Here is a 6398-nt window from a genome sequence, read left to right as displayed (position 1 = left end):
ACGACAGAGGATGAGATGGCTGGATGGCATCACCGACTCGATGGACGTGAGTTTGAGTGAACTCTGGGACTTGGTGATGGACAGGGAGGCCTGGCATGCTGCGATTCATGGGGTTGCAAAGAGTCAAACACGACTGAGTGACTGAACTGAACTGAACCACCTAAATGCTCCAGTCAACCTTGGATTATGTTGACTTACGTGACTCTTGATATAACATGAAGTATAAAACAATACCAATGCAGGATCCTTGTAGAAAAACAAATTTAACCTGAGTCAAATCAAGGCTTCAGAATTAACTTCCAGTCTACAGGCAAATCAAGAAGTAGACCAGGCTTAGTGACACCAGGAAGAATGAATCATTCTGCACACTGGGGATGTTCATTGCTTCTAGACCCTCAATATTTCTAGGCTTTTTCAATAGAGCTATGAAATTAGTGTTTTTTAACAGAGAAGGGGAAAGTATGAGTTCCTAACAATGTAACAAATTCTAATTTAAGATTTTTTTTTTAAGATTTCAATTTCTTTGATTTTATACTTCTTGTTTCATTTCCTGTTTGTGAATTTCTGTTACCACTTGAGTTCAAACCCTCATGTCCTCTTCCCTAGATTATGTCAGTCTCCTAACCAGTCTCCTTAAATCTACTCATTTCTCTCTCCAAACCACTCTCTACAGAGAATAATGATCTTTTTTTTAATACTATAATTTCTTTTTTAGTCTAAAGTCTATATAAGGTATTATAAGATATGAACTTAGAAAATGAAACTAATTGCAGTTGAGGTATAAGCTGAGAACATAGTATGTGTTAGTTGCTCAGTAGTGTCTGACACTGCAACCCCATGAACTGTAGCCCACCAGGCTCTTTTGTCCGTGGAATTCTCCAGGCAAGAATACTGGAATGGGTAGCCATTCCCTTCTCCAGGGTATCTTCCCAACCCAGGAGTGGAACCCAGGTCTCTTGCATTACATGCAGATTTTTTTACCATCTGAGTCACCAGGAGAGCATAGTTATAACAAGTTTCAATAAATTTAAATCAAAAATTTTAAATGATCAGCTAGATAAGCCTTACTTTATCCTAAACCCATGTAAAAATATTTTTTCTTTCATATGAGGTAGAAAATAGTTTTATTTTTCATTCAATGCAGTCTTGGCAATTTAAATTATAAAATGGTACATCATTGGCAAACTTAAAAATTTTTTACTATATTGATGATAACTTAAAATTTTTTCACCATACTTGCAGAAAGGTATTTTATATGCTGTTTTCACGGACTGCTGCTGCTGCTGCTAAGTCGCTTCAGTCGTGTGTGACTCTGTGAGACCCCATAGACATCACCCCACCAGGCTCCCCTGTCCCTGGGATTCTCCAGGAAGTCGCTCAGTCGTGTCCGACTCTTAGCGACCCCATGGACTGCAGCCTACCAGGCTCCTCCGTCCATGGGATTTTCCAGGCAAGAGTACTGGAGTGGGTTGCCATTGCCTTCTCACAGACTAGAAGTTCAGAGTTACCTTAACTAAAAGACTTCTTTGCTAGAATTATCAGGATAAATGCTTCTAAATAGATTAAAGTGTATTTTACTGCTCCCAGTCTTAAAAGGCAGTTCTTTCAGTTCCTTTACTAGAAGTATTCTGTGTTTCCTTTATATTCAGAGTAACTACAGTTTACAAAAACATTGCTACATTTATTTTAAATTAACTTTTGATACATCATGTCTACTTTTATAATTGAACACTTTCTAACTCAAAAACCTAGCACTACCTAATATATTTAATTCTATGACTTCAACTGTATTTAGCAGTTTAGAATCTAATATATTAACTCCAAATTGAGTGGGATGGAATAGAACAAAGATGGCTGTCCTGATAACCCAGATGCAATATAAAATAGTTCTCTTCTAATAATAGGAATACTTATGTATTACTAGGGGGAAAAAGTTTTAAGCTTTAATATTTAAACTGTTCATTTCCACAGTTTGTAATACAGCAGTTATGTCCTTTATTGCTGACAGCTCCATAAAACTTACAGTTTCAAGCAGAAAAAACTATAAGTACTTTTTCTTTAATTTTCTTGAATTCCCTAGCATGTGGAATAAGTGGATTAAGAACAGAGAAACAAAAATTAATTGAAATTTCTTCCTTTAAATAATCAACACATAAGCCCAGTAAATCAGAAGAAATGTTAGAAGCTGATCCAAAAATTTGAGTAACAGCTTTGCCATTTTAGGGAAATGCATTGAATACCCTCTAGTTAATTTATCCTTTTAGTTTCCTTCCAAGTAAAGCCAAGTATGAAGGTCAGGGGCACGGGTTGGGGGGAGTGGACTGTCATGAATTCTAAACATTTGTGAAACCTTTTAATTGTATTTTCACATTCAGTTCAGTTCAATCACTCAATCATATCCAACTCTTTGTGACCCCATGGACCGTAGCACGCCAGACCTCCCTGTACATCACCAACTCCCGGAGTTGACCCAAACTCATTTCCATTGAGTCAGTGATGCCATCCAACCATCTCATCCTCTGTCATCCCCTTCTCCTCCCACCTTCAATCTTTCCCAGCATCGGGGTCTTTACAAATGAGTCAGCTCTTTGCATCAAGTGGCCAAAGTATTGGAGTTTCAGCTTCAACATCAGTCGTTCCAATGAACTCTCAGGACTGATTTCCTTTACGATGGACTGATTGGATCTCCTTGCTGTCCAAGGGGCTCTGAAGAGTCTTCTCCAACACCACAGTTCAAAAGCATCAATTCGTTGGCCCTCAGCTTTCTTTATAGTCCAACTCTCACATCCATACATGACTACTGGAAAAACCATAGCTTTGACTAGATGGACCTTTCTTGGTGAAGTAATGTCTCTGCTTTTTAATATGCTGTCTAGGTTGGTCATAACTTTTCTTCCAAAGAGCAAGCATCTTTTAATTTCATGGCTGCAGTCACCATCTGCAGGGATTTTGGAGCCCCCAAAATAAAGTCTCACTGTTTCCATTGTTTCCCCATTGATTTGCCATGAAGTGATGGGACCAGATGCCACAATCTTATTTTTTTGAATGTTGAGTTTTAAGCCAACTTTTTTACTCTCCTCTTTCACTGTCATCAAGACGCTCTTTAGTTCTTCTTCACTTTCTGCCATAAGGGTGGTGTCATATGCATATCTGAGTTTATTGATATTTCTCCCGGCAATCTTCATTCCAGCTTGTGCTTCATCCAGCCCTGTATTTTGCATGATGTACTCTGTATATAAGTTAAATAAGCAGGGTGACAATATACAGCCTTAATGTACTCCTTTCCCTATTTGGAACCATTCTGTTGTTCCATGTCCAGTTCTAACTGTTGCTTCCTGACCTGCATACAGGTTTCTCAAGAGGCAGGTCAGGTGGTCTGGTATTTCCATCTCTTTAAGAATTTTCCACAGTTTGTTGTGGTCCACACAGTCAAAGCTTTGGCGTAGTCAATAAAGCAGAAGTAGATGTTTTTCTACAACTCTCTTGCTTTATCGATGACCCAACGGATGTTAGCAATTTGATCTCTGGTTCCTCTGCCTTTTCTAAAACCAGCTTGAACATGCTGAACACCGTTCACGTACTGTTGAAGCCTAGCTTGGAGAATTTTGAGCATCACTTTACTAGAGTGTGAGATGAATGCAATTGTGCAGTAGTTTGAGCATTCTTTGGCATTGTCTTTCTTTGGGATTGGGATGAAAACTGACCTTTTCCAGTCCTGTGGCCACTCCTGAGTTTTCCAAATTTGCTAGCATATTGAGTGTAGCACTTTAACAGCATCATCTTTTAGGATTTGAAATAGCTCATTGGAATTCCATCACCTGTACTAGCTTTGTTCGTAGTGGTGCTTCCTAAGGACCACCTGACAAACACATTTGTTTAAGAATGTATTCCAATATCACATGGCAAAGTTCAACAGTACAAAAACTGCAATTACTTTTGCACCAACCTAATAAACGGAAATCAATTTTTAAGTGCCCATTACAGTAGTGAGGGGTGTGCTCATAATTGTTTAGCAACCGGCTCCCAGAAGAAAGGACCCAGATTTCGTGGAACCCAGATTTTTGCAGCGAAATGGAACAAAGACCCCCCCACCGTGGCTGACATCAAACCACCACAGTGGCGTTGTCAGGGGTGTGCTCCACTGAGGTGCTAGCTGGCTCTACAGAGATAGCCCTGGCCCACGAGGGTGTGAGGTGGGGGTTCAACCATGCCTCCTTTCCAAGCTCCTTCTGAGCAAGTATCAATCGTTCATTTGTGTACAACTCTTTACAACCCCATGGACTACAGCCTGCCAGACTCCTCTGTCCATGGAATTATCAGGCTAGAATACTGGAGTGAGTTGCCAATGTCTTCTCCAAGGGATACTCCCATCCCAGGGATGGAACTCCAATCTCTGCATTGCAGGCAGATTCCTTACTGTCTGAGCCACCTGTCTACATTATCAGTGGCCTTTTTGCATTTCCTTAAACTGTCCCAGCCCCTTTTCCCTCGGGATCTTGATTACAATGGTTTCCTACTACATCCTTCCTTCTGTGGGGACTACACCTCAGCCTTTAGATCTAGGTCTTCTGCTCCACTCCACATTGTGGGAGGACTCAGATCATGATATAAAATGCAGTTCTTAAAAAAAAAACAAACTTTAAAACCACTACCCTAGACAAAACTGGAATAGGCAGTGCCATCCAGACTCTGATTTTATAGTGTTTAGATTAACAGTCCTGGGGCTTCCCTGGTGGCTCAGCTGGTAAAGAATCCACCTGCAGTGCGGGAGACCTGGGTTTAGTCCCTAGGTTGGGAGGATCCCCTGCAGAAGGGAATGGCTACCCACTCCAGTATTCCAGCCTGGAGAATTCCATGGACTGAATAGTCCATGGAGTTGCAAGGAGTCGGACACGACTGAGCGACTTTCACTTTCATTTAACAGTCCTGACCCCACCCTGCTTTTACCACATTGCCTACACCACTGTAATTTACACTGTTAATAGTTACCAAAGAAGTAGTGGTACATATACACAATGGAATATTACTCAGCTACACAAAGGAGTGCATTTGAGTCAGTTCTAATGAGATGGATGAACCTAGAGCCTATTTTACCGAGTGAAGTAAGTCAGAAAGAGAAAGATAAATATCATATTCTAATGCATATATATGGAATCTAGAAAAATCATACTGAATAATTTATTTACAGGGCAGCACTGGAGAAACAGACATAGAGAATAGACTTATGGACATGGGGAGAGGGGAGGAGAGGGTCAGATGTATAGAGAGAGTAACATGGAAACTTACATTACCATAGGTAAAATAGATAGCCAGCGGGAATTTGCTCAGGAAACTCAAATGGGCTCCATCAACCTAGAGGGCTGGCATGGGGAGAGAGATGGGAGGGAGTTTCAAAAGGGAGTGGGTATATGTATACCTGTGGCTGATTCATGTTGCGGTTTGACAGAAAACAACAAAATTCTGTAAAGCAATTATCCTTCAATTAAACAATTAATTTTAAAAAATAGATACTTTCTAGTCCTTTCTGGAAGCCTGTGAGCCTGCCTTCTAGGTAACTGTGCACCTGTCTGCTCTAATTCAGATTTGACTTTCACTCCAGAGGACTGTTTCATCCTTACGTGACACAATACCTCTGCGCTCCACCCCAGCTATACAAGTTGTATTTTCCTTTGTTTCCAGCACTGCTACTGTCACGTGATTTTCTAAAAAATTTTATTGGAATATAGCTGCTTTACAAAGTTGTGTTAATTTCTACTGTACAATAAAGTGAATCAGCAGTCCATATATATATATCCCCTCTTTTGGGATTTCCTTTCCATTTAGGTCACCACAGAGCATGGAGTAGAATTCCTTGTGCTATACAGTAGGTTCTCCAGGGCATATACTTATTATTTATTTTATTTTACTTGTTTACTTGACTGCAGCCAGTCTTAGTCGTGGCACATGGGTTGCCCTGAGGCACGTGGAATCTTCCCAGACCAGGGATCCCTTGCTAGGTGGATTCTTAACCATTGAACCATCAGGGAAGTCCCCTATACTTAAGTCTTCCTTTCTCTGCCCTTTCCCCCTCACTCCCTCTCCCTCTTTGTCTTTCTTTTTTTCTTTCCCTTCATTAGTACATTGGTACATGAATCAGAATAATGAACTTTTTTTTTTGTATCTTCTTTGATTTGATACTTTTTATCATGTATTTATTAAATATGTATTTTCTATATCTAATGATGTTTTATTCTCTCTTTAATAACAGTAGGACAATTAAAACTTTTACTGAGAATCTAAAATTAATTCCTATTCCCTAAACCTTCATAGTTCATAAAGTGAAGTCACTCAGTTGTGTCTGACTCTTTGTGACCCCATGGACTGTAGCCTACCAGGCTCTTCCGTCCATGGGATTTTCC

The sequence above is a fragment of the Bison bison genome, unplaced genomic scaffold, assembly GCF_000754665.1.
Source record: "Bison bison bison isolate TAMUID 2011002044 unplaced genomic scaffold, Bison_UMD1.0 scf7180017860360, whole genome shotgun sequence".
NCBI lineage: Eukaryota > Metazoa > Chordata > Mammalia > Artiodactyla > Bovidae > Bison > Bison bison.
This window is presented reverse-complemented; position numbering follows the sequence as displayed.